Genomic DNA, 24,371 nt, shown 5'->3' with positions numbered 1-24,371 from the left:
TGTTTTACCTTTTCCAGAATGTGAGTCAATCTATGTCGGGTTTTCAAAATTTATAAATTATAGCCTTTAATCGAGTCTTTAAAACTATTCGATGGAAAGTTATTTGGACAGAACGTGTTTATCATGTGTAGGAGAGGAGCATCCTGGGCACATGGCTTCTCTTAGAGCAAATTCTGGGAAACTAGCCCTGCAGGACCACCACCTATTTTTATAAATAAAGTTTTATTGAAACACAGTCTCGCCTAGTCATTCACGTATTGTAGATGGCTGCCTTCTGTGCTTCAAAGACAGACTTAGGTACCACGCACATGGAGAGACCTTATGTTATGTTAACCCTGAGCTATTGACCATCTGGCCCTTCACAGAACAGGTGTCCTGTCTCAGTTGCATTAAAAACCTCACTGCTCAGTTTAGACAGCTGTAGTAAGGAGAGTTAAGACCACTGAGTCTGAAGCCCAGATCGATGCTTTTATGTCACGTAAATGTTATTTAAAACGTACCAGTGTCTGTTTCATCCACGTCCTGCATTTTTAAAGTCTCATCTCCTTACCGTGCACCAGCGGTGGCTACTGGCACATCTTCTGCCGGGCGTGTTGAGCCTTCCTCGGCTGCTGGGGCAGCTATGGATAACTCTGCGTGGAATGGCCCTGGCCATGGGCCACCCTCACCAGGGGTGGAGTTCAGTCCTAGTCCCATTCAGCAGACTCTTGTCCTGAACCTGCTATTATGTTTCTGAAGCGTGTGTCTTGGGAGCTTGGCAAAGAACACGTCTTCCAAATGCTCTTCAAGATGTCACATGCCCTTCGTTCCGGAAGCCCCGGGCCCCGCGGAGGATACCTTCCTGCCACTGCTTTGTTTTCACTTCCAGCTGTGGCCGCTCTTCTCGAGCTGGGTCTCCCTCTGCTGTTCTTTCAGGGGGCTCCACTGAGTTTCTGATAGTTTAACTTGGCCGTTTAAATTGGTCCTTTCCCCTTCCAACTCAGGTAAGTCTGGTATTGCTTTATCATATCAGAATCTCTTCTTTCTTTTTATTTCCACTTTACTGACTGCCTAGGGCGATTTTGTCTTTACTATCTTCCCAAGCTGAATAGTTCTAAGTCTTGCAAATGAACACCCTGTTCAAATAGACCTTGTCTACCAAGCTGGGTTAGATAACCCCAGTAGGAGACTTTCTTCCGTTGGATAAACATCCAACCCAGAGGTCCGGCCTGGAGAATTTATCATCCAGCACAGATTCCCATTAATATTCCTCATCTTTGCTTCCAGTTCTAATATCATAAATTTCCCAGGCCTAAGGGAATGCCCTATTTGAATGCCCACCTGTAATGTCAGAGTATCACCTTGAAGTCATCCCATAATTCTGGGAGGATTTCTGATTCTAATGCAAAATTAGTCTTTAGATAATCCCCTCTTTGCCTTAAATGAAAAATGAAAGTGTGGTCAGCAAACAGCCCTTCTTACCAAAGCCCGATATGAATAATTTTAAAATGTGATCGTCGTGAGTGACCTTGGGCATAGCAGTCAGTCACCTATGTCTTCTAAGACTCCGATGCAGCCTCCAATGCATTAAAGCAGCTTTCTGCATAGTTCAAGGTCATCCTGCAGCAGCCTGCACCCTAAAGACTTTGTAATATGGCTAACACAAGGCTAATTTTGTTTTAGCTAAAATGCCTTTATAACAAAAGTAAACACATACTTTAACAAACTAGTATTTTTCCAGAGTGAAATAATGAACTACCATTAGTTATGCAGGAGCACTAGGTATAAAACCACACTGACCTGGAAAACTAGGATGGGTATCTGCTTGCAGTGGACACTTTTCCTGAGGTCTAGGTCATGGCTGAGTCCTAAACTTGTACTGAGACTTGCGTGGCCTAATAAGACCCCCGGTGATCATGGCATTGTCTCCGTAGAAACAGCCTGATCCTAGTATGAGACTAGCCTTGGTATTACCAACAATATAGGCACAGAGTGTGTGAGGGAAACAGGCTCCGGTATAATTGAAGGCTTCCCCCTAAAACGTGCGTCATCTTTGATGGATGAACAAGAATAAGATAAGTTATTGGGAGTGACATTTTGGAGTAATTCAATGTATTGATTTTATTCATTTCTTCAAGACAAAGCCAAGTCAGTCATGAGTCTGGACTCGAGGAAAAGGACAGCCACCGAGCCGGTTCTAAGCCCGGTAGGTGATCGGACATGATCTGAAAGATCTTGCTGGTTATAGTACAGGCAATAAATTGTGCTGTCAAGGCAGAGACAGAGAAGGGAGCTGGAAAGCGGCTGCAGCTAGAAAACTATTGCTCACCCGTGGTCACAGATGCCGTGAGCATGTGAGCGTGCCCTGATGCGGTCCAGGAGAGAGCTCTGACGTCACAGGCAACGTTAATGATTAAGAGGAGGACTGCAAAAAGGAAGGCGGAGGGATTTTGCTAGAACTCTGGCTTACTATCACCCACCAAGAGAAAATATAGGTCAAAAATTGGGTTTGAGCAGAGGCCGTGACTGTGGGAATGGTGAATAATTATAGGAAGAAGAAAAGACAGAAATACAAGAGAAAAAACTACTGCATGGTTTTGCTAGATTCTGTCCAACTTAACACCAACTGTGTAATTTTTTTTTTTAAGATTCACTAAGTGATTCCACTGCCCTGAGTGAAATGATGTAATTTCTTTTTCTGAGTATGTCTTCTCTGAACTATTTAATAAAGGTGAGTCAGTATACTTTTTGAAAACCAGGTAAGAGATTAAGAAAACCCTGGATTTGACTCCTGCTTGATTTTGATGAGTCACTTCATCTTCATTTACCTTATTTAAAAAATGGGATGACAATACCCCCTTCTATGACAATGACCCTAAATAAAATACTGTATGTTAGATATTTAACATTGTGCTTGGTGCAAGGTGAGATTTTCCAAATGGTGATTGCTGCTGTAGAGTGTTGGACATTTACTTTCCAAAAGGCAAAATCAGAGAGGGTGTACAGTTAGAAAAATTTACTTGTTCACCTGAAAATTTAAAATATAAACTAATTTGATGAACACATACTTCGGCCATATTGGAATAACTGGTAGTTAACTTACCCTCCTTCCCTAAGTACTGAGAAATCTGGACAAGATACCTGAAATGATTGTTTTTAGAGGATGAAAAACAGGCAGTTGGCCCTGAGAGAAAAGATAGAAACAAGGCGAATCACTGTGCATTTCTGCCTGGAGGCATTTTCCAGAATGTGGTGCATGGAAGAAAAATCCCAGTAAGCTGAGAAGGTTGAGGGAGGGAAGAAGTTCTAAGAATCTGAAGCAATTATAATATTCAGGCAGAGTACTGTAAAAGAGAGCTGCATATACACACATCCAATCTCTAAAAATCTGCAGAGAGATTCTGCAGCATATTGCTGAACAATCTGCATTTTCATAGCGCGTAATTTGCAAAGACCAGGGAAAGAGTTATCAGAGGACTCCCAGGTGAAGAATTCTCAGATTGCAGAGGACAAGAAGGTATCAGAGCTCCTGTGAGCCCCGTAGAGAGTCTCACTGATGACCTGAGGCATTCAGTGGGGCCTTGAGAAGGAAAATTCTTTGGTAGCAGAAATAAACAAACCCAGAGTAAAGGCTGCTTAGAGCTGTCATAGCACAGCTTAAAATCAAGGCAGCAAAGATATAGCCATTTTCATATAATGTAAGTGCCTACCAAAGCAGAGTTCAGTGTAAGGGAAGTCAATTCATAATACTCAAAAAGGCTTCATTCACAACGCTTCACATCCAATCAGAAATTATTTCATGCAAATAAGCAGAAAAATGAGACCTCTAACCAGTCAATAAAAGCAGACTCACAAATGGTAGAGGTGATGGAAACAGTGGGCAAGGACTTCAAGATAGGCATCATAAATATGCTATGCATATAAATAAAACATGCAAACATTGAGAAAGGAAATGAAAGGTGAACATGAACTACATGGAAATTATAGAGATAGAAATGCAATATTTAGAATGAAAAAATTACTAGATGAGTGTAACTACAGCTTAGAAAAAGAAAGCGCTGATGACCTTGGAGGCAGTTCAATGACAGTGTTCAAAAACTGGAGCAGTTAAAGGACACGCAATGAACAAAGACTCGATGATGTGTAGGGGTAACGTTAAGGGATCAATCACAGAGTAGAAAAAGAAAACATTTGAAAAACTAGTGGTCATTTTTCTAATCAAATGAAAAGTATAAAATGCAAATATAACAAGTTGATGTGAGCAAGAAGTGACTCCCCACCCCCCGTATGATAAACATGTGGCCAGCCACATGGGGCCACATCGTATTTAAAAATGCTGAATGCCAGTGATAAAACGAAAATATTAAGACCAGAGAGAAAAGGCATAGTGCATAAAAGGAAACAAAAGAAAGAATGACCTTCGTGTTGGATGATTTTATGTGACAACTTAAAGGGTGTTTGGGGTGGTACTAACATTTAAATCAGTGAACTCCAAGTTAAGCAGGCTGCCTTACGTAATGTGGGTGGGCCTCACCCAATCAGATGAAGGCCTGAGTAGAGCAGGAGTGGCCTCCCTGAGCAAGTGGGAAATCTTCCAGAGATTGCCTTTAGACTTCACCTGCACTGTCGGCTCTCTGGGGTCTCCAGGCTGCCAGCCTTGGGACTGCAGCTGTACCATCATCTGTCCAGGGTCCCGAGCCCACCAGCCCATGTTGCAGATTGGGAATCGCTGATCTCTGTGAGGATGTGAGTCAATTTCTTACAATAAACATGTTCATCTTTAGACTTGTTGTATTTATATTTATAGTCATCCTATTGGGTCTGTTTCTATAGTCACATTAACTAACACATTCATAATACTGCAAGTCAGTAGACAATAGAACAATGTATTTAAAAGGCTAAAATGTTGTGTATTTGGGTGTTAATCCCATTAAAAAATATCCAACAAAAATGAAATGAATTAGGTTTAGACAAAAATAATCTGATAAAATCTTTTGCTAGCAGACTTGCACTATGAGGAAATTTAAAGGGAACTATTTAAAGAGGGGAATGACATCCAATCGAAACAAATTTACAGACGAAAATGAAGAGCACCAGAAATTGTAAATTTTTAGGTAAATGAAAATATTTGTTCTCTTTAAAAGATTTCGTTAAAATATAATTGATTGTTTAAATAAAAAATAATGCAAAACGAAGTCTAGAATAGATGTGGAAATAACGCATGTGACAACTTGGTCAGTAATCAACTTATTGCCTTTCAGTGACAAATCTTCTTTTCCTTGCATGCAATATTAGAGCTGAACTTTGTAAGCATCTGTACCAGATGGTCCAACGTTAGGCTTGATTAGTAGATATCGCTAGAGGGACATTGCAGGAGAAAAGGGGTCCCACGTGCTTGTCTTGCTGGACTCCTGGGGGGCATGCAGTTCTGTTTACCAGTGGCCAGCAGAACTTCCCAAAAGAAAATTTCTCCCTCTCCATGTGCACATCATCCTCAAAGCAGGTGGGTGGCCTACCAGATTGTTTCTTGAGCTATAAAATAAGAAAAACTCTAGGTTTCGTAGCCAAAAATTGCCTGAATTTTCACAGTAGAAAAATTTTTATAGTAGAAAGTCACAGCATGTGACCCAGTTAGATGTGTTAGATGTAAGTGTAAGTCAATTTACAGACCCCAAAAATTCGTTTGAGTGATGGAGAGGACAGATACTATTTAGAAAGAGTCCTGTGCCATTGTAATGAGTAACAACTTAAATCATCCTCCAGACCTTCTCCTAAGGAATTTGTGGCCATTTACTACAGCAATCATATGTTTGAAAAAAAAAAATCAAATTTAAGAATATTTGACACCGTCTCCGAAATCATTCTAATAGCTGGGGATCCAAGATAACTCTGTGAACTACTAATCAAAATTAGGGCTCGTGGAAGTCAGAGAATTAATGAAGTTTTAGCTCAGGTCTTACAGTGGGCCCTACAGGTATAGACCCAACCTGTGGTCATTTTTCAGGATTTAAAGAAGGGACCTCACTAATGAAGTCAGCAGACATTGAGAGTATAATTAAAGAATACCGTGAGTGTGCCGTGACAAAAATTTGAGAAACTAAAGTGTTTAAGTTTCTTGAAGACTCAAATTAACAAAATTGACAATAGAAGAGATTTTAAAACTCGTAATAGCCCCATGTCTATTTAAAAAGTTGAATTCATAATTGAAAACCATTTCACAATGAAAATCCCAGATCTAGATGGCTTCACTGGTGGATTACAACAAAATTTAAATTAAGAATAACACACAATTTATTTATTTATTTTTAAAAAGAGGAGTAAAAGAACTTCCCAACTCATTTAATGAGGTCAGTATTATTCTCAGACCCAAGCTGACAAAAATATAATAAGAAAAGAATACCACGAGCCAGTATCTTTTTGAACATAAGTGTAAAATGCTCACCAAAATAAGGATTATAAACCAGGACTAAACGGGGATTATGCCAAAACTACGAGGTTGCTCAGAACGTTCCAAAATGAATTGACGTAATGTAATAACTTAATTAGAATCAAGGGGAAATTACATTATTTCAATAGATACAGAGAAGTCTTATAATAACTTCAATATACATTCATGAATAAATCTAGATATAGAAGGAAACTGCCTGAAATTAAGAGGCTCTTTGAAAAACATATAGAAAACATCATAGTTACTAGTGAAAGACCAAATACTTTCCCTGAAAGATCATGAACGAACGAGGCAAAGATACTCCACCCTCGTTTCTCTTGTCCCCCTTTTCACTGGAGGAGCTGGTTGAGGTCATACATCACCTACCAGCAACAACAATGAAACCGGCATCTCAATTGGGAAGACAGAGGTAAAACCATCTTTTTATTTTGTTTTATTTGTCTCACCTGAAAGAAAACCCATGAGATTCATTTTCGAAAGCTACTAATATATCAGGCGAATTAGCAAGGTTGTAGGATACAAGACCAATATGCAAAATTCACTCTATTTCTATACACTAGTAAAAATCAATTAGAAATTGAAATAAAATAATGCCATTTGCCATAGCATCAAAAAATTAAATGTTTATGGTAAAGCTGACAACCTATACAATGAAATACTGGTGAGAGGAATTTAAATGTTTCAAATAAGTGGAGAGATTTACCGAGGTCGTGTCCCAGAAGATTCAATATTTTAAAATGTCTATTCTTCATAATTTTTTCTTAGTTTCAGTGCAAAGTTTATCAAAGTTTAAGCAGAATATTTTCTAGAAAGTAAGAAGTTAATTCCAAAATAACGAGAACATTTCAAACAGCACTAAAATTAAAAAAAAAATCAAAGTTTAAGAACTTATATTACCTGGTCTCAAGACTTATTATTGTAAGGTTCGGCCGCTCAACAGACAGAGTCTGACTCATGATTAACAGGCGTCCTTTATTGAAAGGCAAGCGGTCCCAGGCGAGGTTCTCTGGTCCTGAGGAAAGGAGCCAGAGAAGTCACACCCGAAGGGGGGGGGGAGGTCAAGGCAGAGTTTTAAGGGTCACGTCCAGGAAGGGAAAGATTCAAAAAAGACAAAAAGCATAGCGTGGGGCTCTTTCATTGGTGCAGCGGTGTGGCTCCACGATTGTAGTCCTGGCACCCGCGGACTGGTCCATGGGCATCAGGTGGCTAGCAGGCGGGAGCCAGGGGCGGGGCCTGCCCCTGGGGCCTTTTTGACATAGTTAGAAAGTCAATTCAATGGAGAACATAATCTTTTAATGAATGATACTGAATAACTTGAATATCCTTATGCAATAGGTAAATAAATTAACAAACTTAGGCCTTTACTTCTCATAATATACTAAAATTAATAATAATTAAATTATAGATTTGTAGTTTATGGCCATACCACCCTGAATGTGCCCGACTTCATCTGATCTCGGAAGCTAAGCAGGGTTGGGCTTAATTAGTACTTGGATGGGAGACCACCTAGGAAGACCAGGTGCTGTAGGCGGTTAAAAAAAAAAAAAATTATAGATTTAAATGCAAAACTTAAAGTTATAAAACTTCCAGAGAAAACATAACATCTAATCTTGGGTCGAGCAAAGGTTTTTAGATACGACATTAAAAACACAATTTGCTGTGTCCAGCAAGTGATAAAACCTACCACGTCCAGTGTGGCCCTGGAAAATAATCCTGAGTGGGAACGACAGGAGATTGAGAAAAGAAAGAAGACAGAAAGCTGGGATCTGGAGGCACATTATCCACTAATGATAGAGTAGAGAGCGGTTTTCTTTTTGCAAGTTGCTGTTATACAAGAGCATACATTTGCCGGCTAAAAAGAGATAGACCCCACCCAACCTCCACATCCTACTATAATCATTTGCATTTCTGTAGGGTAACCCCCACCCTACACGGACTGCTAAAATCATTTGCATTTCAACACCCGGATTGTTCTCCGATCTCTTCCTACTTCTCATTCTTAGGAGGATTCCTGGAGGTGAGGTGACCCTTGGTTGGCCTCACGGATTGCAAAGACCTTGTCAGCTTGCAATCCACTCTCCATAATTCACACACAAAAAAGTTAATGCATTATACTTCATTAAAATTAAGAATTCTACTCTTTGTAAAGGCACTATCAAAAAAATGATAAAAAGGTCCAAAAACTAACAGGAATCATCAGGAAATCACCTATTTGAGAGAGTACTTGAATTCAGAATATAAAAAGACATCTCAAGGATCAATAATAAGAAAACAAGCACCTTGATGAATGGGAGAATAGTTTGACACTTCATCAATGAATATATACATGTAGCAAATAGGCACCTGAACAAATATTCAACATATTAGCCATTAGGAAAACACAAATTAAAACCATAATAAAATAATAGTATACACCTGTTAGCGAGTTTAAAATTAAAACGACTGATCATACCAAATGTTGGCGAGGATGTGAAACAAATGGAACTCTTGTTAATTGCTGATAGCAACACAAAATGGCGTAGTTACTAGTGCAGTCGTAGACTCATTAAAAGTTAAAGATATATTCAGCTCATAAACCAGATATTTTAATCTAGGCATTCAGAAAAGAAAGTCTCTGTCCAAACAAAGATTGGCACACAGACATTTATAGCAGTTTTATTCATAATATTCCAAAACCAACGCAGAGTCAATAAATATATGAATGAACAAATTATGCTATTTCCATACAGTGGAATACTGCTGTTCAATAAAAGAATAAACTACAGTTACACACGACAGCATGGATGTATCTCAAAGTGATTGGACCGAGTGAAAAAAAGTCAGACAAAAAAAATGCAAACTCTACAATTCTGTTTCTGCAAATGCAAACTCACCCACAGGGATGAAGCAGGTCACTGGCTGCCTGGAGCAGGGGCAGAGAGCGTGGACGGGACATGCAGCTGTTACAGGGGCGAGCAGGAAGAATTTCGGGGCTGACGGGTGTGTTCATCAGCCACACGGTGGTAGTGGTTTCACAGCTGCATACGTGTACTTTATGTGTACTTTATTGTGTGACAATTCTATTTCGATGGAAGTGTTAAACATTAAAAACTTAAACAACAAAAATTGATAAATTAGTCTTTAGAAAAGTTAAAAACTTTTGTCAAGATTCAAAGAAGAAAATGAAAAGTCAGGGCACTCAATTAGAAAAAATATATTTTTTTGTTTTTTTATTGATTCGACAGAGGACTTACTTTCAGAATATATAAAAAGCTTATACAACTTAGAATAATCGAACGAGCCAGTTTCTAAAGTGGTCAAATGATCTGAGTAGATAGCTCAGAAAAGAAGGTAGAGAGGAGGCCCAAAACGTGTCAACATATTCAGCATCGCTAGTCATTAGGGAAATACAAACGTAAATCACTGGGGGAGGCCAAGGCGAAACTTAGGGTGGCTAAGTTTAAAAAGATGCAGACTGCCTCGTGTAGGTTCAGGTGTAGAGCATTTTAACGCTGATGGGAATGTGAAGTGGTATAAGCATTTTGGAAAATAGTACATTGTAAAGTTCAACGTACGAACACCACATTATGCTCTCCATCACCGAAGTAAAAAAAAAAAAAAAAAAAAAAGCGAAACTCTAGGCGCATGCAAAGTCATGGATGGACCTGGACTCTCATTGCCCTTTATTCGTATTGGCCCCAAACTGGAGATGAACCCAAATGTTCTGCGGTCATTGTCCGTAACCAATAAACAGGGCGTGGGGGGTAAACAAGCAACTGACGCCTTCAGAATCTCAGGGAATTTGCGCAGCTGCATGACAAGTGACAGACACAGGTGACTAAAGAGTGTGCATTATACCGTTCCGTTTACGTTAAATTCTAGGACAGGTAAAAGTAATCTCTGGGGGCACAGGGCTGATCACAGGTTGCCTGGGCCTGCTTTGGGGAGGGGCAAATTTGTCATTGTAAGGTAAATGCGTGACAGCTGAGAGAAGTTTTAAAAGCAAGCCTTTATTGGGAGAGCGCTCCCTGGCGAGGTTCACTGGTCCCCAGGAAAGGGACCAGAGAAGTCGCGCCCTGGGCCTGGAAAGGGAGGGCGTAGTTTTTATGGGGTTATGTGGGGGTAGGGGAATGGGGAATGTCAGTTAAACATCCGGATCAGGGTGGTGGCGGATTAGGGCGGTGGCACCAGGGCTTTAGGTTGGGACCTCGTCTGGATGCTGATGTCGAGCTGGGAAGCCTCCAGGCAGGCCCCTGCCGACCTAACAGTCATGATTTCAAGGGTGTAAGTATTTGGATTCTCTCATAGACCTGTGTACTTATAATAGATACATTGTATCATACGCAAGTTCCTTTTAGTTAAGTAGATTTGAAAATGACAATAATAGCACTGCGTTCGTTGACTAGGGCCATCATGACAAAACGCCACCTCCTGGGACCTTATTCAACAGAAATTCATCTCCCCACAGTAGCGGTTCTGGAGGCTAGAAGTCCCGGATCACGGTGTCACAGGTTTGCTTCTCTTGGCTTACAAATGGCCATCTTTGAACTTCTATTTCCTCCTCATGACTTTTATGTTGTTAGAGAAAATTCAGCCTGTTTTCTCAGAGCTCATGAGGTTAATCAACTCAAATTATGACTGGCAAAATCTCGTGGATGCTCATCATATTTACACGGCAGATGATGAATTTGTATTTTTGAATGCATTAAATCAAGCCCTAGGTCTGATATGATAAGCACTGGGATTTCTTCTCGGGCATGGATTTTTTTTCCCCCCTCAGAAAACCGATTTATGCAAACCTCCCTCTGATTTAAATTCACAGCTAAAACCAGTTGGACTTAAGAGCTCATCGCCTATGTGGATTTTGAATACCCCTCTGAACCTAAAGGGAATACATAATGTAAGTGCCCAACAAATTTTGTCAAATTTGCCTTTCCAAAAGCCACCTTTTATTTGACTTCGACAGAGCAATAGGACACTATTTTCCGTATATTTAGTATCAGTGTAACGCTATGTGATTCAAGTTGGAATAAGGTGTTACAAGCCGTCTTCTCCCTTCAAAGAGCTTATGGTCTCAGTGGGACAAGACAGAGCATCCTTGTTTTCCAAACAGAGAAACTGCAGAGGCTTTTTGTGATTAAGTAACAAAATGAGTACTAAAGGAAAAAAGTCCAAAAATGTTCCGGAAACAGGGATGCGTAGTGGCTCTGGCAGTCACAATGCTTTTATAAAGACTGTTCACAAAAACCGTGGTCATATAATAAACTCAAGCATCGAGTCGAATTGTCCAACGTTTGAGAAAAATGCAATAAAGCACGCCAACGATCTTTGGGATTGCAAGATATTTTAGTTAGAATAGCTAGATATTGCTCTTCTGGCTTATTGCAAATAAAATCTATTTTCAGGATATCACATCTTTTTTGTTTGCTAATATTCTCCCTTGTTCTTCGACTCCCCACCCCCCCCCCGACACTATAGTTTCCATAATTAACTGTGTTTTTAATCTTCTTTTCATCGGATTATTGTCCTGAGTAATAATTTTTATCTAATTGAAAATGTACTGGGTCAGAATACCCCGAATCTGATTCTTTTTTCTATGATACGTTTCACAAGTTGAAAGATTTAGGCTGTTATGGTGACATGCTTATTCTGACGTTGCCTCATAATCGAATTTATTTATTTTATTTTACTTGACATTTTTTTACTGAATATATAAGTATCTACAGTAAACTTTGGATAGTATAGTTTACAGTTCTCTGAATGCTGACAAGCATATATGTCTGTAACCATGACAATAATCGAGATACAGAATAGTTCCATCACACACACACACACACACACACACACACACACACACTACTATACTCTTCTTTGGCCAAATCCTCCCCTTTGCCCAACTCCTGGAAATGACTGATTCAGTCTCTGGACCAGTTGTGCTAATTCCACAATGTCACGTAAAAAAATTATACACCATGACACCTTCTGAGGCTGGCTTCTTTCATCTAAAATAGTGCCTTTGAGATTTATCTATTCCGTTGCCTGTATCAGTGATATTTGGTTTGTTTCCAGTGTTTGGTGAACCTGAATAAATCTTCTATAAATAGTCACGTACGGGTTTTCATATGAAACTAATTTTAATTTTATTTAGATTCCACCTGAGCGTGGAGTTTCTGAGTCCCGTAAATGTATGTTTCACGTTAGGAGAAACTGCTTTGCTCCCTTAACTCACTGCCTCATTTTGCGTCCGTACCAGCACCGTGTGAGAATTCTAATTGATCCACAACCTTCCTACTATTTGGTATTGTCAGGTTTTTATCTGTGTTTTGTTCTGTTCTGCTGTTCTAGTAAGTTTTAGCGGTATCTCATTGTGGTTTTAATTTTCATTTCCCTGATGGCTAATTATGTTGAAGATTTCCATGTACCTATTTGCCTCCCACATGCTCTCTTTGGTAAACTGTGTGTTCATATCATTGACCAATTTCCTCTTGAGTTGTTTGTTTTCTTATTATTGAGTTTGTATCCCGAGTTAGTTGATATTCCCTCTGCCTCTATTGGTTTCAAGATAGAACAGAAGAGTAAAACTTTTTTTAATATGCTCTCTTTTAACTGGAAATTTTTCTCTGTGCATTGGAAAAGGGGCCAGGACTGCATGCTTTGCAACGAGCCTTATTGCCCACTTCTGCCTTAGAGATAGAGCATGCATTTCTGGGGTGAACATATGATAACCTACAACACTAAATCAGATTTTTCATCCTTTCGATCAGCTATATATGACTCTGTGACCGTGTCGTGGCCAGTGAGAGGTATGTGGATATGATGAATGCACCTTGGGGAGCGCAGCCTTAAAAAGATATCCTGCCTTTTGTTCTTCTCACCTTTGTGTTAGCTAAAGGTAGTTTAAGTGGGCGGGGCTCCAGCATCCATGGAGAGTTTCGTCTGGTTATGGAGAGAGAAAATAACTCAGAATGTGAATGAGATCAAGAAAAGTGAAAATATGAAGTTCACTTGGGCACATCATCCAAGAGGCAGACATCACGGGAAGGCAGCCTGGGCTGGCTGTTGTGCTCCGTCAGCCAGGCCTGTTCAAATGGCACTTGCCCATTCAAAAGAGCTATCGATGAACATAGGCCAGAGGCCTGAGCGCTTCTTTCTGGTCTCCAGTCGCCTTTTTCTCCTTCTCTGTCATGACTCTGAGCTCTTACATATAAGCCTACTGCTGGCACTTTGGATATGTTTTCCCAAAACCTGAAAATTTTCATTAGAAAAAGATGTGCCTAATGCATTCTCCAGCTCTTCTCGATTCTGGTGTCCTGCCCACGTTATGGAGCCTTTACCGCTTCATCGCAAACCCCTGCCTGGCTTCCAAATGCCAGCACTGGCACGTTTGGGCCTGGGAGCTTCCTCTGGTTCTGTAGCCCGTGGAAGGCTGACCCATCCCGCCTCGTGGGGCAGCTCTCACCCACACGCCGATGGGACATGGTCCATGAATACCCCAGTTCCCTCGACTTCCAGACTGGGTGCCTCAGAGATATGTGCTCTACTCTGGCTTCCGGAATTTACCCTGTAGAATTAAACTCTAATAGTTCCCAGCAGTGAAGCGAGCCCGTAGTGCACCCCAAAACCCTGCTCTTCCCTTGCATTTTGTACATTTTCTTTTACCATCAGGAGTTTCAATTCCTAAGTCAACAACTTACGCTCGATACTTGGTCTTAGCCTCTGCTTAGAGGGGAACTCAAAATAAGATAGCCATGTTGAATATCCATTCTTTGCCCAAAACATTAGATAATGACTGAAGCTTCTTCCCAAGTCCTATCAGACCAGGTGCTTGGCTTATTCTAATATAATACAGATATAGCTATATAAAAATAATATCAAATACATATATATCAAATATATAAGGTATAGTAAACATATACATATATGCATATATATTACATATGTACATATTTTATATTACATATATTGTATATATTTTTATATATAAAAATTCAGATTCAGTTTATTCATGAAACAGTAAGTAGTTCAAGGTAGAATAATATTATTGCTTCTAAGCATCTATGCTTTTGAGCTTGTGCAAATTAAGCAAACCTACTTTTCACTCATCCATGTCTCTAAATCGATTGAACAAAAGTATAATCAAATTAGCATGCAATGCCACGGGGATCAGGTTTAGGTACACAAGTTAATTTAGAATTCTCACCATGCTGCAGGGAAGTAACTTTTGCATTTATTTTTTTTTACTTTATTCTTCTTGGAAGTGTCTGTCAGAGCATTTGCTTCCATGCTAATGAGTTTGATCAGCACTTTTTCATTAGCAATTCTAGTCTAAGTGAAGTTTTGTTCAGTATCGTTTTGGGGTCACTTACTATGTATAGAAAAGCCATGGGAGCTATGCGAATGAAACGAGAAAGTTTAAGTCTTAAAAGCTATATGGATAGATGATGAGAAGCTTACCATTAGAATAAGTGAGAATAATGGGACAGCTCAGAAGGTGGCTTGCCTCTGAAATCTATGTGATGCTTCGAAGTGGTGAAATTGATGAATTCGCGTGCACAAAAGTCTGCCTTTCATCCTTACTACGCGTTAATGATCTGGGAAGTAAACATACTAGGAAATGTCTCTGGATTTTGGTTTGGTGACGAATCTGGGAAAGACTTGTTCTTTGTAAGTGGGAGGATAACTCTCTGAGCTGTAGCAGGATGATCAGCAATACAGGTCGCGGTTTCTGCTTTATTTCAATGACTCCAGGAGGAGTGTCCCCCCAGTATGAAGAAGGCTCTGTGTTAGCAAGAAGTCGTAGGGAAACCAGTGCTGCTGACATTACCGATCACGTCTTTCAGTGTCACCAGGATGCCTCCTAATGTCCCGCTCAGTTTTTCTTCTCAAGGCCAAACACTCACATTTTCTTCACTGTGTCTATATTTGATGATTTTAGATCATCAAAATCTAGTCGCTTCTTTATGTACCGATGTCTCCTACTTAAGAAGGAACACGAATTTCTGGTCATCGTCTGGTGACCGAGTCTGGCGACAGAGCAGGACTTGTATTTATATTGTCTGAACTCCTCATCTGGCATGAAAAGAAACTGCAGATTCTGTCAATGATTTCTGAGGAGTCAGAGGTCACACAGCAAGCACTCTTCAATAGGAAAATTTTAATTCTATCCTCATAAAACGATGCATTACTCTGTGTAGGTAGATGCTCTCCCAGATTCCCAGCCTCTAGTGTGCACCTGCTGTCTCCCAGTCATTCGGCCAAACATTCATGCAGGTGCTGTAAAAGGATTTGGCAGATGTGATTAAACTCCCCAGTCAGTTAACTTTATGATAAGGAGCTTATCCTTGGTGGTCCCGGCCTAATCAGGCAAGCCCTTTGAAGGTACCGGAATCCTCCAGAAACAAAATATTTATAAGGTGAGAAGGGTCAGAGGAATATCTTTCACTGCTGGCTTCAAAGATGGATAACATCCATTGGTTAGGAATGGCCAGAGGTCACTAGGAGCTAATAATGACCCCATCCAAGGACCAGCAAGAAGACCAGCATCTCAGGCTTATGTTTATAAGAAACTGGATTCTGCTAACACCTGATAAGCTTGAAAGCAGATTCCTTCTCAGAGCCTCTGGATAAGGACCCACCCTAGCCAACTCCTTGTGTGTGAGACCCTGAGCAGAGAACTCGGTTGAGACGTGTCTGGACTCCCAACCTAGAGAGCTCCGAGATAATAAATGGTGTTGCTGTAAGCTGCTAAGTTTGTGATCACTTGTTATAAGGCAATAGGAAATGAATATACTCCCATCTTCCCCGGCAGAGTGTCACAGCCTGTCCTGGGCCAGCAAAGCATGTGTCACTTAGTGCTATCGAGGTAGTTTGTCTGTGCATTGGTTTTCCTCTCTAAGTCTCCGGGGAGCCTGCTCATGTGAAATGCACAATAGCATGACTCTGAGGAGATAGTATCTAGCATCGGATACTTTGAGTTTAAATTCTGGCTCTGCCACCTTGTATCGGGAGCATCTTGGATAAACTGCTTAATTCCTGACCCTCGCCAGCTTATTTTTAACATGGGTAAAATAGCAGTGGTTATGCTCAAGACGTTTCCATGATGCACACGTAGTGCGCCCTGGCATATGTTAGGTAACTACATTAAGCTTGATGTAATATATAAAGTATGAATTTAAATATAAATTAATATGTACCTCGATAGAGTCCAAATTTCAAGTCATTGAACCTTTCATTAACATTTTCTTTCTGCCAGGCTGCCGGAATGAAAATGAAAGGATGAGAAAATGTCACAACCTTTACTTGAAAAGCTTTTCCAAAGAAGTGGGAAAAACTAACACATGAGCCAGGAGATCACTAATTTATTTTAATACGGCCGGTGAAGGAGTAACTGTGAGATGGAGGGAGCGCCAAGGAATAAACGATTAACTCCCAGCCCGGATGGAGGGCTGCAGGGGCGATGGGGGGAGGCAAAGGCCGTCTTGGGAGCGATGACATTTGAACCGGGATTTTGAAGAATGAATAGAGGTTGATCAAATAATCAAAGCCTGGAAAAGCATTCCAAGCAGAGCAAGTAGATTGCACAATTTCTCTGAGAAAATAAACATTACAGAATGTATTAGGCCCCATACAGTTTCTATAGGCTGCGAGAAGGTTAAACAGATTAAGTTCATGAGATATTTTATTGAGTCACTTTCAAGAACATCTGTGGGCATGATGAAGTCAGGGGCTCATGCGGTGTTGTTGGAGATTCTCTCTCTCTTCCATCTCTCTCTCCTTCTTGGCTTTTCTCTCATCGTTATGGCTTTATTTTCAAGCAAGCAGCAGCATCATGTCATATGATGAAAAATATGATTTGCACTTCTAAGCCTAAGTTCTACTGGTAGTCAAGCCAGAAGGTATAAGATTCTATTTGAGTTTGGCCCTCAAGCCTTGAATCAAGCTGGGTGGCCTGCTCGGGCCACATGCTACTTGGGAGTGGGACAGGCAGGGCACTGAGATGGACAGTCCCCGAGAAGTCCCGTGAGGTGGGTGTTTTCTTTTTCCAAAAGAAATATGTGTGGTTTTTACCAGAAGAAAGGGGAAGGAATTCTGGCCAGGTTAAAACAAGTGGAAAATATAAAAGTTTTAGTATCATTGGAGCATAAAAAGAAATGGATCAAATCCTGATGCATCTTTTACATCAAGCTGAGGGATTTCAGCTTTATCCTGTAGGTGACGAGGACTCTGTGAAGGACTTAGGTCACTGGAGAGGATCGCGACATCGTGGTGGGAGATGTTTAGCTATGAAGGGCATGGGGACAGACACCAGGTTTTCCAGAAGCCCCAGGCTGCAGATGGTCATCTCTCAACCCACTGGAAGGCAGCAGCACCCGGCATTGAAAACCCAAAGGCAGCAGCCCAGTGGGACCCACTTATTCCCTCCCCAGCCTGTCCACTTAACACTTGTGGCTTTCAAATGCACGGCCGCCCACAGCCACATCTTCTAACGCAAAGGTCAATGTGAAGTAGCATTCTCAAGTAGCGCGTCAAAGGGCCTTTTGCAATTTGGCGTAATTGCTTGCCTAAGTGCTTGTCCGTTACATTATTCTGCTTTCATGAGCCCAATTCTTCTTTTCTTCCATTCCTTTCCTACCTTTTGCTTCTTTGCAATAGCCGAAGCTTTCTCATACGTGAGGCAGCCTACAGACTGTCATTATTTTAGTGTTTTGATTTCAGTATCTGTGCATAATTTTTTTACCTCAAAAAAAATCATCATGGGTAAAAAATGCTTTATGAGTTAGAATCCTATATTCATTTGTCCGTTAGTTTGTTAATACAGTCAGCCACCGATTTATTCAGTGTATGCCTACTATGCACGAGGCATCGAGAGAAGCAATGTGGTTGGTATCAGAGATGGAAAGGACCACGTCCTTATCTTTTGTGAATGCGAGGCATGTCGGAAGAGCTGCAGGTCTTCTCTCTGAATTGCTGTGAGGGGAAAAGGAATCAGGATCGAACTATACCAAAAAAAAAGTGCATATAAAAGCTATTAAAAAAATTAATGATGAAGGGAAGATTGTAGATTTAAAAAAAAAAAAATGCATGCCTCAAACCAGTCTCCCACGACATTGTGTAGAGTCTCAGACTCTCTCAAGATGGCTCACTGAGCTTTCTCACATCCTTTGGAAGGCAGGGTTCTCCAGGAAGCTGACTCAGAGATGGAGGTTTGACTTTAGAAAGGTTATTGGGGGTCCTTTCGGAGTCAACACCTGGGGAATTGAAAATAGAGGTCAAGCTGTGAGGGGTTCTGCAGATGGAACAACATTTCTGAGCTTCGTGTTGGGCCAGGTGGGCCAGGGCTTTCTACAACTGTATGACCAGTCATTGTATGCTGGCCACGCCAGAGCAGGTGTGACCTCAGCCGTTCAGCTCTCTTCAAGGAGGGCTGACAGCTTAGGGTTGTCAGCTGAAAGTTCTCCCAGGAGTCGGGGATGAAGTTCTTTGCTTTTGAATGAGGGTCTGGATACTCCCACAGTACCCGTCCCCTCCTCCCACCTTTATCTAAGAAGGACACATTCTAAAACCTCAAGTGGATCCTTGAAACCATAGATAGTATCGGACCCTATATACACCGTGTTCTTATTTTCTATACATATATACCTAAGATAAATTTAATTTATAAATTAGGCACAGAGAGATAAACAACAATAACTAGTAATAAATTAGAACAATTATAACAGCATACTGTAATAAAAGTTAAGTGAATGTGGTCCTTCTCTTGCTCTGATAACTAAGGGGGCTACTAAGTGACAAACAGTTGGGTGTATACAGTGGGGACATGCTGGGCAAAGAGGTGATTCATGTCCTGGGTGAGGCTGAGAGGAATGGTAGGAGATTTTATCACTCCACTCAAGGATGAGTACAATTTAAAACATGAATTGTTTATTTCTGGAATTTTCCATTTAATATTTTTGGACCACTGTCGACTGCGGGTAACTGAAATCATGGAAACAAAAGCGCAGATAAGGGGGACTGCCCTTCGGTGTCAACCATAGCATCAGTGTCTGCAAGACGAGGCGGATGTGGAACGGACATGTCCCCTCTTACAGAGACTGGGGGCAGTTTTCACCAAGCGTTTCTTTGGGCTGGTCGCTAAGTTAGATGTGAAAAGGAAAGAGACCCTTGACCAGAAACATTTGCCGTGTTATCTGAGAAGAATTCTTTAACTATTAAACTCAGAATTTAGTGTAGCGATCAGCTTCAGCCTGACGTGTACTGCTATCTGTACGTTTGCTCCAAAGTTTCTGCTTAGATATATTTTCTGCCATTGACGACTTCATTATTAATGGAGTCTTGCATTTGACTGATTGCATTAATTATTCACTCCTTCCTGAGTTCACGCCCTTTGCCATGCGATTCTGGAGTTCCCTCTCATTCCCAAGGGTGAGGACCACTCTACCCTTGACCCAAGATTCAACCATGTCACTAGCTTTGACCAAAGAGTCTTTAAAAACATGATGCAGGTAGAGACTTGAAAGTGCTTGCCTTAACTGATGGCCCATCATGTTGGAAGATAAAACATGTGGAACAGAGCTGAGTCATCCCAGTTAGTTGGCAGAGGCCCTCCTGGACCAGCTGACAGGTGGTCACCCCCACCCAGGATCAGCACAGCCTCCTAGTCTACCCAAAGCTGACCACAAATGCATGAGTGAGCTCGTGCAGATCAGATAAACCCTGTAGATGATGAGCTCAAAGTTTACTGTCAAGGTTGTTTTTCAGTGTAAATAACTAATACAAATAGAGTTACAGAAGAAAATTAAGTTTGACATAATCTAATGGTAAGGAGAAGAACAGTATACAGTAGGGACACAGGGGCAGTGGCTAATGATATGTGACAGATGGCTTCCTCCAGACTTTAAACTCAGTGAAGATTTTCTGGAGGAACTAACATAAAATCAGTCCTGGAAAAATAATTTCAAAAGGAAAAAAAAGAAAAAGAAATAGGATGTATGCTAGGGAAATAGCTCTTACTTACACCCAGGGACATGCAGTATGACTTGGCCTGCCTTATTTGCTACAGCCATATTTTTGAGAAGTTGCATGCAAATCCAAGTTTACTGTATCTGATCTCTCACTTACAGCAGTATAGACTTCCCTAACTAAACAAATTCTAAGATGAAAGTTTTCTTTTTAACAGAAAGAAAAAAATCTGGGAAGTGAATAATTTTCAGAAATGTCTGTGCCACGTTGACTCAAGTAGGTGCACCTGTACAAAACATAAGTTTGTGTGTCATTTAAAATTTTAAACAGGAAAAGTTACTTCTGCTGAATCTTAATTCACACATGTCCATATTTTGAGTGTTAGCTTCACATGTTTCTGATTTTTAAAAAAACATTAATTATAACTATAGCATTCAAAATATTATTTCACTTCTGCATGATTTTTTTAACCTTAAAATATCTTTATTTTCTCCAGGAAAAAAATATATATATATATTTCGGAAATATATATATTTTGGGGAAAAATGCCCAAATCCTTCTTTCAGGGGTGGAGAGTAGCTATCCTCCCCAACTGACCAGGAGGCAGGCTCAGAAGATGAAAACAATCACACGGAATCATGTAATCTTTCTCCATTGTTACGAAGCGAGTTCTTTGTAGCCCCTGAACACTTCATCTTATTTTACCAGCCGTGGACATGAGCCCGGCTGCATTTTTCTTGCCATCAGTCAAGAAGGCATGCTTTCTAAAAATCCTCAAATAAATAAGGATTTATTGGTTGATTATGACTAACCTTGCAGTGTGACTTCATTCCATAAGCAAACTTGGCTAAAACAGCTATTAGGCTTAGATGTAAAAGTGATAACAATCTTTGCCCCCAGGAAGCCCACGGGTTATTAGAGAAGACAGATGAGGATGGGATAATTAGAAAAAAGTGACAGGTACTGGTGGCATCTGAAAAGCACTTTGAGAACAGGGAAAGGAAGAAAAAGGAACAACGACTTCCAAAGTAAATATTAGTAAAATAGTTACAAAGATGTTCTATTTCAGCATCATCGATTACTTCTAAATTCTCTTCACTTGTTCCTCATCTGCATCCGTACAGGCAGCAGCGTGAGTTCTGAATTTGCCCCGTGGGCTGTAGGGTGCCACCGACTCCTGAGTTCTGTGTGTTGACATTTTCAGTCTGGAGACGCTGTTCTTCTCACTCAGTGCTCTCTCCACGGGTGTAACCGTGCAGTCCCATGGGCTCAGACACCACCTGTTTCCCAAGTCTGTGTCCCCAGACTTGATTTGCCTTCCGAAGCCCAGATCCACGTCCCCAGTGCCTGGTGAACAGTTTTCCAAGGGGTGTTTCCCAGCCCTGTCAAAACCGTTAGAGTTCATCTCATGACCTCCCCTGAGCCTCAAGGCCAGACCTGGTCCTGAGGAGCTTTCTCTCTTTTTGCCCACGTGTTTACTCAAGGCAGAAAAGTGGGAGTCGCATGTAACACCTTCTTCTCTGCCATGCCACGCATCTCTAAATTCAGTTAACCGTAGTCCTTAAATTGCTCTCTCTGTGACTGCCTCTCTCTGTCACCACTGCGCACACCTGGGTCAGGCCACCATCGCATCCAGTGTGGACCACTCCAATGCTTTTGTGACCAGTCTCCTGGGATCCACTCTCGTGTTCTTCTAATCCATTTTCCATCCACTTGCCAGAGTGGCCTTTTAAATAGGACCTTAAATAATGTTATCCCGCTTTAAGCCTTGAAAATTATTCCTTAATCTCGGAAGACAGGCGGGACGTCGTACTCCTCTTCCTGAGGTTTTACCGCTCCTCTCGTGGCACAGCCTCTGCTCATACCCATGCCTGTCAGTTTCCTGTCCCACATTGCCACACACTTACAGACTCGAAACAACACTAATGTATTATTTTATAGTCCAGGAGGTCCAATGTCCCAAATGGGTCTCTAGAAGCTAAAATCAAGGTGTAGGAAGAGCTGTGATTTTTCCGACGCTCTAGGTGAGAATTAATTTCTGTGCCTCTTTCCAGTCTCAAGAGGCTGCCCGCACTCCGAGGTGTATGGCCTTCAGCCAATGACCACATGACTCTGACCTCTGATTCCATCGTCACGTCTCATTCTCTGACTCCGCCTCCTGTACCGCCCTCTTAGAAAAACCCTGTAATTTTATTGGATCCCCCTGGATAATCAGGGGATACGCCCCTATCCCAAGATCCTTGACTTAGTTACATCTGCAAAGTTCCCTTTGCCATGACGGCAATGTACATGCACAGTTGCGGGGAACTAGAACATAATCACCTTTGAGGTGGGGTTCGGGACGTTATTCTGCATGCCTCCTTACTTATTACGCTCCTGGCACATAGACTTTTGATTTTTCATTTAAGGCAGCTGCCTCTTCCTCCTCCAAATCCTCCATACATAATATTTACTTTCCCTAGAATTTTCTTTCTTTAGCCTTGTTTTGGGCCAAATTCTGGTCTCTCTGAATACCACTAGCACAAATATCCCTTCTTCGAAGAAGCTTTAGTTAACCCCTCCCCCAATCTCTTTTAAATTAAGTTCACCCTGTTTTATTCTCATACCTATGAGTTTCTGTTTTCATACTTTTCACTGCTGTACTTAAGTAAATCATGACATGATTATTTATTTTAAGTCCGGACACTCCACCAATCCGTGAGCTCACTGAGGGCGACAGCTGTGTTATTCTTAACACCTAATGCAGTGATTAAACTATTATACACATTCACTAAATGTGTGTTGAATGAGTTAATGGGCTAGTGAGTGAATAAACATATCATAAAAAACAACCCTCTGATCATTTTAAAGAAAGAGTGACAGGCGGCAGGTGATTGGAGGGATCAAGATATGTTATTGGAGGAAAACACATTTGATCTTTCCTATAAGTCCAGATGAACAAACATAACATGTTCAAGGATTACAACTAATTTGAAAAGACTGGAAGGAATACTCCCATAATGGTGAAAGTGAGACTAAGGATAAATGGCGACTAGATCATTAAACGGCTTCATCATCTAAGATGCAATCAATGGCAAATAATAGACGGCTCACCTAAGGGGCCTTAAGGACTACGGGCTTCTGAGTAGTGTCTGGAAGTAAGTATTTCCAGATCTGATTCAATAGCTCAAAGATATAAGGGCTCCAAGTTCGAATATCTGACATTGTCTTGGCTTTTCCTTCATTGCAAGATGGCTGCCATAGCAACGAGTCTCGTTAGAGCACCTCAAACAGTGTCCCGTATGTGGAGGGCAAGAGTGGGAACGAAAGGGCACTCTTCAACAATTTGTTTCTTTTTTTTTCATTGTGGTAAGGGAGATAAACTATTTCTATAAGCTCCCAGTAGAGTTTTCCTTTTATTTACAGTTGTCAAATTTAGGGGGGAGGGAAGAACCACAAGAAACTCAATTACATATTAATTTTACATAAACAATAAATAATGTTAAAATATAAATTTAGAATATACTTACAGTATAAAATAGTTTATTCATCTAAAATCAGGCTTTAACTGGACACTATGTATTTTATCTGACAATTAATTCTACTCTTGTTTCCTTAGCAAGAACAGAGCTACATGCTCACCCCTAGACTAGTCACAGGTCATCACTAATGCAGTTACCATGACTCTCTTTGACTGATTGAGTTTAGTCCCCTAGGCCTGGATATATCGCCGAAATAAGGGTACACTATTTGCAAGGGTGAGACGGGCTGGCTGTGATGTGAGTAACCAATTGTGTTGGCCACAGGGTCTGAGTCAATTGGTAATGTTGTTTAATTTGGTTCTGTAGATAACGTGGAAGTATCTAGAAATGATGTAATTAATTTGAAAATTTTTAGAAAGATTTCTGCTCTGGTGGCACGCAGAATGGCAAAATTAGAGGAAGGGATAACAGATATGTGGTCATTACATTAACTGTCTCAAAGAATGATGACGGACTACGAGCCTCAATAAAAGCGGAGGTGATTT

At 40.8% G+C, this 24,371-nt stretch overlaps 1 long non-coding RNA gene and 1 pseudogene across 2 annotated transcripts in view; both read left to right on the top strand.

Moving 5' to 3' along the window:
• The first annotated feature begins 788 nt into the window (after positions 1–788).
• The window catches only part of LOC107514850, an 81,306-nt gene continuing 57,723 nt past the window's right edge, over positions 789–24,371 (top strand). For both annotated transcript variants that reach the window (XR_004953028.1, XR_001597894.2), the window contains exon 1: positions 789–4,725. This is a non-coding gene — a long non-coding RNA (uncharacterized LOC107514850). The remainder of the gene's footprint in view (positions 4,726–24,371) is intronic.
• LOC118609180 lies at positions 7,840–7,958 on the top strand (annotated as a pseudogene).

This window comes from Rousettus aegyptiacus, unplaced genomic scaffold (genome assembly GCF_014176215.1).
Source record: "Rousettus aegyptiacus isolate mRouAeg1 unplaced genomic scaffold, mRouAeg1.p scaffold_m13_p_10, whole genome shotgun sequence".
NCBI lineage: Eukaryota > Metazoa > Chordata > Mammalia > Chiroptera > Pteropodidae > Rousettus > Rousettus aegyptiacus.
The sequence above is the reverse complement of the archived record's forward strand: the minus strand, read 5'-3'. Positions and strand labels throughout refer to the sequence as shown.